Below are 9,245 nucleotides of genomic sequence, written 5' to 3'. Positions count from 1 at the left end.
TCATGTATTCATCCAAAGTTCTTCTTAAAAAGTTCTCAGCAGGACACTAGAAGCACACACCTGTAATCCTAAAGATCAGGAGGATCACACTTCTAGGCAAGAACTGGCAAAAAAGTTCACAAGAACTCATTTCAATCAATAGCAGTGGCAGATACCTGCCATCCCACACTATGTGGGTAGCCAAGACTGGGAGGATCACCAGGCTAGCCTGGGCAAAAGACATCTGCAAGACCCATCTCAATAGAAAAAAGCTGGGTATGATGGCATACACCTGTCATTCTCAGAAAGGGTGGGAAGCTTAAAATAGGAAGATGGCCATCTAGGCCTTCCTGGGCAAAAAGCAAGACCCTATCTCCAAAATAACCAGAGCAAAAGGGCTGGAGGCATGGCTCGAGTGGTTCATTACCTGTCCAGCAGGCATGAAGTCCTAAGTTCAAACCCCAGTAAATAAATAAATAAATAAATAAATAAATAAAATGTTCTATAATCAAATACCTTTGATGAGCTCATGCAGTCTGTAGAAAAACTCTAAACATTTCCAGAGGTAATTTACCATGGCATCATCCAGTAAAGAATATCCACACTGCTTTTCCCATAGAACTGTTTTTCTAGTGATGCAGCTTGAGGCTCTATTAACAAAACTGTTCTAACCAGGACAATGGTTCAGTGTTAACATTCTGAAATGATAGGTCTGAATTAGGGTCATGGTTTGAACATTCAGTAGCAGCATGATCAGGGTAAGTTTCTTAGTGTCCCCAAACAAAAATTCTTCATTTATTCAATGGGAATCAAAACTATAAAGATATTGTGTTTTATGTGGGGATTGGTATGTTATTTGAGTATTATTTGTAAATGTTTTATATCGTACCTGATACTGAGTAATTCCTAAATAACTGTTGTATTTATCAAAACATAAAAAGATTATAGAAGCAAATTGCTAGATTTAAATGAGAAAACATGTTTATATGCTTTGTAAAGTAAGGACTATTTTTAAGGCTTAAAGTAAAATTATTTGCAATTATTCTTCTCAAATTATGTACCAATCCAAACAAAAATTTAAACAGCTTGTAGGAACTGCATCTATAAGTTATACAATCAGGGATTTTTATATGCTGCCTTAAATATTAACATGGATAACTTCAATAACTACATTAGGCAGTTTAATTCTGTTGCTATAGACTATGTTCCACCAAAAGTCATGCGTTGAAACCTACTTCCTGGTAGCATAGTATTTGAAGATAGGGTCTTTGGAAGGTAATGAGGTTATGAGGTACATCCCTCGTGAGTGCCAGTAGTGTCCTTATACAAGGGAATACAGATAGCTGCCTTGGCCCTTTCTCCATGTGGAGATGCAAGAAGAAAAAAGCTGTATTTGAGTCAGAAGAAGTCCCTCAAAAGATACCAATATGCTACTGACCTGATCTTAGACATCTCATACTCAAGTGCTGTGATCAATGAATTTTTGCTGTTTATAATCTAGTCTATGGTATTATGTTATAGAATCTGCCAGTGTCTTGATCTTGAGTAGCTCAGAATCCAGTACATTTTTATTGTTTAAAGTATACATAGTCTATGATATTATGTTACAGGATCCCCAAAAGACTAAGACCCCACTATATTAACATTTACTTTGCTTTTTTTATAACAACACTGTTTACACTCATTCCATTTCAGTTCCACAGCAGTAGCCTGAACCCAGTCTTCCAGAAAGGTTGCTCTTCCAGAGTCCTAAACTCCATTACCCATTGCACATGCTTTAGATTTTCAACACTCTTCCTTATGTACTTGCCAAAGCTTCAACAGGGATACTTACCTCTGGTTTAGCAGCCAATTGCAAATGTAAGACATGGAAACTCCAACTTCACACATTTACAATTCCAAATGTGTCTAGATTTCCTCTTACCTTCACTCACTTTTGTCAAGTTTCAAAGGAAGTAATTTAACTTATACATACATAATCCCATCACTTATTATCTTGATATCATGTTTTCTATTTTGTGATAACATGTCTCAGTTTTCATACCTAAAATAAACAAACAAATCCTCTTAATGACTATCTCGTAAAATATAACATGTCATCTTTTTACATAATCTAATGGTCAGTGCTTAACTTATTAGGCACCTCTACCTTAGTGGACACTGTGATCACTTCTTATTTGAAAATATTCCCTTTTTTAAATCTCCATCTGGTTTTATCTGAATTCTTTTCCCCTTTCTCCTTAACACCACTTGTTAGCTTCACTTTTTAAAACAAGTTGTTAAGTTATGAAGTCACAATTCTTGGCTTATTTCTCTTCTAATGTACCAATATTTTTATCATCTCATCCATTCCCATTATGCAGCCACTACCCATGCTAAAAATTGCAAAATGTGTCTCCAGAGCATCCTTTGAAATCAAAATCCTTATGGACTGCCATCCAGTGAGACTGTGCTTGAGATGTCCAACACTAGTTATGAATTATTAAGTTCAACATTAAATTTTCCATCTTTTCCAAAATGTTCTACCTGTGATCAAGAAGACATGAAAGTATTTTAAATAAATATATCATGTGAATATTTTTAAAAATAGGTCTTTAAAATATGTAATACAGTTCACCAACATTTTCAAAACTGTGATTGTATTGAAGTAAATTTTAATTCAAATACCTAGAGTGAAAGATTGAAAGGAATGTTTGGGACTTTACTATTGATAGAGACTGTCTTCTTTCCTAGGCCTCCAGACATTCAAAGGTCTTCTCCAGTACCAAATCCCTAAACAGGTGGCTAAAAATAAATGATTTCATTTTTCATAATCTCTGTGCTAAAATACATCTTAAAAGTTCCTAATGTGTGAATGTGAAGTTAGCTTAGCAAATCATTTATAATATAAAAATATTCTGAGTGATATTTTTATGCCCTGGTCAGAAAGAACCATTTTTTAAAGAGAATTCTCTAATAAAAGAGAGACCCATGACTGGAGGTAAATTGTACCTAATAATTCACTTTTTGATACTTTTTTAACAGTTGAATTTTTTTGAGAACAGAATTGGAATAATAGTGCTTGAAATTTTTACCATGTATATTATGCTATTTTAAGCAGATTCTTTAAAAGAAAATGTCTATAATGGGTTACTTTCCTAACTTTTTTTTACCTAAATTGAATCTCTAAGTTTTGACTGTTATGACTGTCTGTATAATGTGAGAGTGACTTCCCTACTTTATGTAGATACAAGTCCTGCTAGAAAAGGAGAAAGTAAAGCTGTATTTTTTTTACTCAGCTCAGTATAGGATGAGGAATAGGAGCTGAGTGATTGGGAAAAATAATAAACACAGTTGATATTTGTGCATTTTTATCTCTTAGAAATGTTGACACTTATATTTAGGGTCTTTCACATGCTATGTGAGCACTCTACCACTGAGGTCTATCCCCAAATCCACTGTCAATATTTAATATTTCCTTTATAACAACTTTCAAGAAAAGAAAGAATGAATTTATTTCACATTATACAAATATTGCTCATGTTATCTCAACAGTTGGAGAAAACAAAGGTGCCCAGAAAGTTACAAAACCAAAGAAATCTCTAATATTGTTGACTATGCAAAAAATGGTTATGAAACAACCCACCTGGATCTGTAAAGTGATAAGTCTTTAAAGACTTGCTAAATATCTGTTTTCCAGAATTTGAAAGTAGTCAAATAAGAATGAAATAGTGGGCTCAGTAAGAAATTTAATAAACTCTCTTTCCTTTCAATTCACTCTAGTAAAATTTTTCTGAGAGCACCTGCTCTTGCTTTCTGGATTGAACAATCATGAAGGAAATGGAAATGAGGGAGAAGTCTGGCTGAATAGCTGCCACCTTAATGACTGTCACTGGATGATTCTCCTTCTCTGTTGAAAAGCTGGGCTTCTTTCTCCTTTCAGATGTTTCCCTTCTATACTAAGAGCTCCACATGTCAATGTAGATAATTTTTTCAGATGGAGAAAAAGGAAATTTGAGAGATATGAATAATGGAAAGGATTATAATGGTAGAGATATCTTGTGAAAATGATTTTCATAGAACATATTTTATAGACATAATCACTGACATACCCATTCTTAGTAATCAAGGTTGCACAGATCATTACAGTAAACTCAAAATATCTACTATTTTCTTAGTTTGTTATTTCATTCTGCACAATAGGACCAACTATGAAGCAGATTAACTATGAATCCAAGATTTATAAAGATTAGGAAAAAAAGTCAATATATTTTATTATGGTTATCCATTGCTGTTGATACTACTTATCAACATTTATTTAGCAAGTGCACATGATTTTTTTTTAAGCCAGTCACCATGGAGACAATAAAAGATAGAAAGGTCGTGGCTTCACAAAGCATTTCTCAGTTAATTGCTCAATTTTCATAGCTCTTAAGCTGTTACTAGTAAATAGGTAGGTTATGTCCCCTTACACTATCTATCATGATGTTTGCTAACTCATCCATTTCAAAATGACCTTAGAGAAGCTTAAAAATGGAACCTATTGAAACTTCCATCCTTTCTCTGATTCATATGGGAATGAAATGGAACACAGGAATGTCTTTAACATGTTGTTCATATGGAAATAAATAATAGTCAATAATGAAGTCTATTTACTATTTATTTCAGTAAACAATTGCCTGCAGCAATTGAGGACACAATACTACTAACTCTGGGTAATATAAAACACACATGAATATTATTTGGAAGAACGAGAAATAGTTTGGCAAGAAAACAAAATATGAAAGGCAGATGCCAAAAAGTTATTTGTCTCATCTCTAGAAATGATTACTGTGACATGTTTGCATGGTTCTTTTGATTTTTCTACATCACACTACTGGATATAATTCCAAACCCCCATGAGCATAAACTGATCTACACTGTAGATGTTATGTGTTTATGGAGAACAAACCATGAAAGCAGGCTTAGGTTTAGAAATCTGTGGATTTTCTTTATCCTAATGTGTAACTAAAATGAGAAAAATTCATTGATCATTTCTCAAAATCACAAAGGTCTTTTATTGCTAGTTAAATCAAGTATTGATTTACTGATGACTTTTAATTAAAAATTGACTTAATTAAGAAAACCAATGGAAAATTAATACATAAATCAACCCATATATTGAAAATAAACTTGTATTTAAATATATATATAATAATGAGTAGTAGAGTATTTTCTTCAAACTATGAGACTCATTGCAGAAATACTAAGCTTTAGATATGAACTTGCAGTAATGATGTGTGTGTTTGTGTGTGTGCGATTGTGTACATGAAAAGCTATTACAGTTAAAGAAGCAGTTGTTTTTGATGAGCAAAAGTGAAGCTATACACTTTCTCAGTGTTACATACATTAAGTGTTAACCACCTAAAAAATCTAACTTTTTTTGAGTCAGGTCTTTCTGTGTAGCTAACTTAACTCAAACTTGTGATCCTCCTGCCTCCTTAGTATTGGGATTACAGATTTGGGCCACCATACCCCACTCAAAACTAACTTCTTTGATTACTCTCTATTCATCCCACATTAAGATGATAAAATATGCCATACTGTAGAGTTATAACAGTTCTGTAAGCAAAGAATATCTAAACATTTGAATTGCATATTTTTCATGAATAATTTTGATGTTCTTTGATATAATTAGTGTTACTAATCAATTGAACAAACAAATCAGATATTGCTGAAGAACTAATTATTCATTCAAATTGTTTTATTTCAAGTTATTTTTTTAATTGGATGTCTGTGTTAGCCTTTTGCTGTAAAAGAATATCTGAAACAGAGTCGTTTATAAGGAACAGGGTTATTTTGACTCATTTTCTGGAAAGTTAAGAAGGTAATGCTGCCAGGTTGCCTCTGGAGAGGATTACATGTACACATGTGAAGAAAAGAAAAGAACGGGCCAAATTTCTCTAATAGCTAACCCATTCCAACAAGAAAAATGCTAATGTATTTATGAGGATATATCCTTCATGATCCCAAATGCCTCTTAAAGAACCCACCTCTCAATAAGGTAACATTGGGGATCAAGCATCAAGATGAATTTGAATCAGGACAAACAATATTCAAACCATAGCAAGATGTATCTTTAGACTTCTATGCCATTTTCTTTGAATTTAATAATATAAAAATTATGTTTGAATAAAATTTGTTAATTAAAATAAGAAAGTTATAAAAATTAGAGTGGCAATCAGAGTTACATCTATCTCGGAAAGATCTTATTTATCTTTATACTTGAATTTGTTCCTAAAATTTCAATTAAATTTTTCAGGACCCAGAAACCATTGTATTGCTTTCCTTTTTTGTTTGTCAGTTTAAAGATGCAACTCTAATTTTATTCTACATTTTCTCTCAAAATTTAAATTTAAAAAGTGGAAAACAATAGAGAAGAAGTGAAACCACACATCTAAAGCAAACTGATTTTCAATAAAAGTGCTAAGAATAGGCAATAGAGAAAGGATAGTAATTTTAATAAATGGTACTAGGAAAACTCTATATCCACATACAGAGCCTTATCTTTCACCAGTTGTAAAAAGTCAACTTGAAATGAATTAAAGGCTGAAATGCAAGGCATGAAACTATGAAACTTCTAAAACAAAACATAGGGGAAACATTACTGGACAGTAAGATGACCATAGACAACAATAAAGTATATTCCAAAAAGCTAGCAGAAGGTATTTTAAATGCTTTCACTATAAGGAAATAATAGGTTAAAGCAAAAAATACACTTATTCTGATTTAAACATTACACAGTGTCACATATATGAAAACATCATATACTGTTTCATTAATGTGTACAACTTTTTATGTTTTTATGTATCCGTTAAAAATAAATTGAACTTAAATTTTAAAATGCATACATAAATTAATTCAGCACCTTGTAAGGAAAAACATACAGCATTCCTTTTTTTCTCCTCACAGCTAATTAATTATTAGAAATTATAATGAATTTGAATAACACATAAGGTTACCAATTACCTTTAATTGTCCTTTCTATAAGTAAATCTATCAGACTATTCACCTTCAATGTCTGTAACCCTAGCAAGAGAAAATCAACTACTTTTAAATTTAATTTAACCTTTCAGAGTTTTAATTATTTATTCTACAGTTTCCTTTCTGGTATTCGAGTACAGTATTGCTCACATGCTTTGACTTTCATGACAATGAGTAAGTATAAAAACAGGAGCTGAAAGAATAAACTCTTCTTGGTTGAATTTGTTTTAGTGACTTTCTATTTTAGCTCTTTTAAGTAAAGAGTACCAAAAAGAGTCACATGCTTTCAGTATTAGAAATTTCTAAACAGAGAGGGGGGTTTGCTTAAAAATTATAATGATAATGTAAAATTATAATGATCTCTGAAGTGTTAATTTGTGTTTGATAGATTTTTTACACACAGAGTAGTTAAACTAAAACTTGGTAAGTCAAGTGTAAAGGTCAAATGTGAAGAAAATACGATTGTTTTTAAAAAGTAAATTATTACTGTCATTTTCTTAGAATACTAAGAGTTTGCTGAATTTACTGAAACTAATTTTCTTATTGTCTTAAACCTCTTCAACGAAGAAGGTAAGGCATGATGATCTTCTGTCTGAATTACAGTCTTTTTTTTTCCAATTTTCTTTTCCCCAACCTTTTTTTTAAATTATTGTTGTGCTGGGGGTACTTGACTTTCAATAATTCCCATCCAAGACCCACATCCTTGCAGATTCTGAGTAGATTAGTTTAGGGGCAGATTCAGGCATTGCTCACGTTATCAATGCTCCCAGGTAATTATCATGAGCAATCAAGGGATGGTCCCACCAATTTCCTTTAAGACAGATTTCTCTACCATGTTGAACTTTGAGTAATCTGGAAAGCTTTAAAAAATGCAGATGGCTGAGTCTCACCTCAAGATCAACTAATTCAATTATTTTTCACTGTGGTTTGTGTATTTGGGTTTTTAAGTTCCAATAGATGATTCCTATAGATGATTTGGCTGAAATGATCATCTGCATCACTGACCAACAAACTTTAGCATACTTTTGATATTTGTGTTCCAGACAAATGCTGGGTGTTCATACCTACTGTTGCAACTACATGTAGACCTTGTTGTCCAATTTCTTTTGGGTGTCACTGCATGCTGTCTCCCTTATCTTCATAGATTCAGTTTAGTGCCTCTCAAGGATTCACGGTCTCCCCAGGAAATCTTGGAGAAACATCCTGTCCTTTTGAGTTAGCCTGGGTCCCTACTTCATGTGCCATTTGTTTCCAATATGGCTGCACAGGTCAGAATGATACTATCAGACTATGTAGGTTCCCAACAAATTCAAATAGATCAAACAGACCGAGGCTGTGCTTGAATCATGACAGGGAAGGAAAGTTCAGTGTGGCAGGCTTTGGACCAGAAGAGTATAATTTAAATTTAGGAACCTCTCATGTCAACTCAGACTCCCCAATAATCCTTGTACAGACATGAATTTCTAAACCAAGTCTTTCATTAATTGTTTAGCATAAATTGACAAATATGTTCATTCATCCCAGTAGACAAGGAAATTCCTCATCACCCAGTCTGTGACCTCCACTGGCCTATTAAAAATAATTATCTCTTAATTTGGTAAACTCCTTTTGTTCAGTTTCTACAGATGTCTCCTTCTTCTCTTTATGGATTTTCTCCATTGAGCCTAACACCCATACATAATGTCTTGTTCCTTTTTCTGCATAGATAAGGATTTTACCAACTTGCTGGAAAAAAAAAAAAACTTTGCTTTAGTTTTAGTTTATTTAAATACTACATTTCTAAATTGTTTGTAGTTTCTACTCTTTTCAACTTTGTGTCTGGTTAAGTGATGTAGCTGCAGTGAACATACTGAAATTTACTTTCATTGGGGTTTCAAAACCTAATTTCAAAATATATTACAGAATAGCATACTCAAAATCAAACTGCAAAGGAATGATTCAACAACTGAAATACTCATCATGTAAGCTTTGTAGATTCATGCTGAATATAAAATGCTTTGAAATACTAAATTATACAGCACTAGATTATAGTCTGTCTTCTTCCATTCCTTTCAATGAATGTGAAGTATTGACTCCACCTGGAGTCCTAACCACATGAGGAAGTAATTCAGTGTTTGTAATGAAAAGCTATTAATGAGGTGATTTTTGCTATTTTGTGAAAAATGAAAAGAATAAATCCTTGCTTCTTGATTGTAGAGAAAGATGGTATATTTGTGCTTTTACATAAGATCATACAATGCATACTCACTGCAGGCTATTTATAT

Source organism: Castor canadensis, chromosome 9 (assembly GCF_047511655.1).
Source record: "Castor canadensis chromosome 9, mCasCan1.hap1v2, whole genome shotgun sequence".
Classification (NCBI taxonomy): Eukaryota; Metazoa; Chordata; class Mammalia; order Rodentia; family Castoridae; genus Castor; species Castor canadensis.
This window is presented reverse-complemented; position numbering follows the sequence as displayed.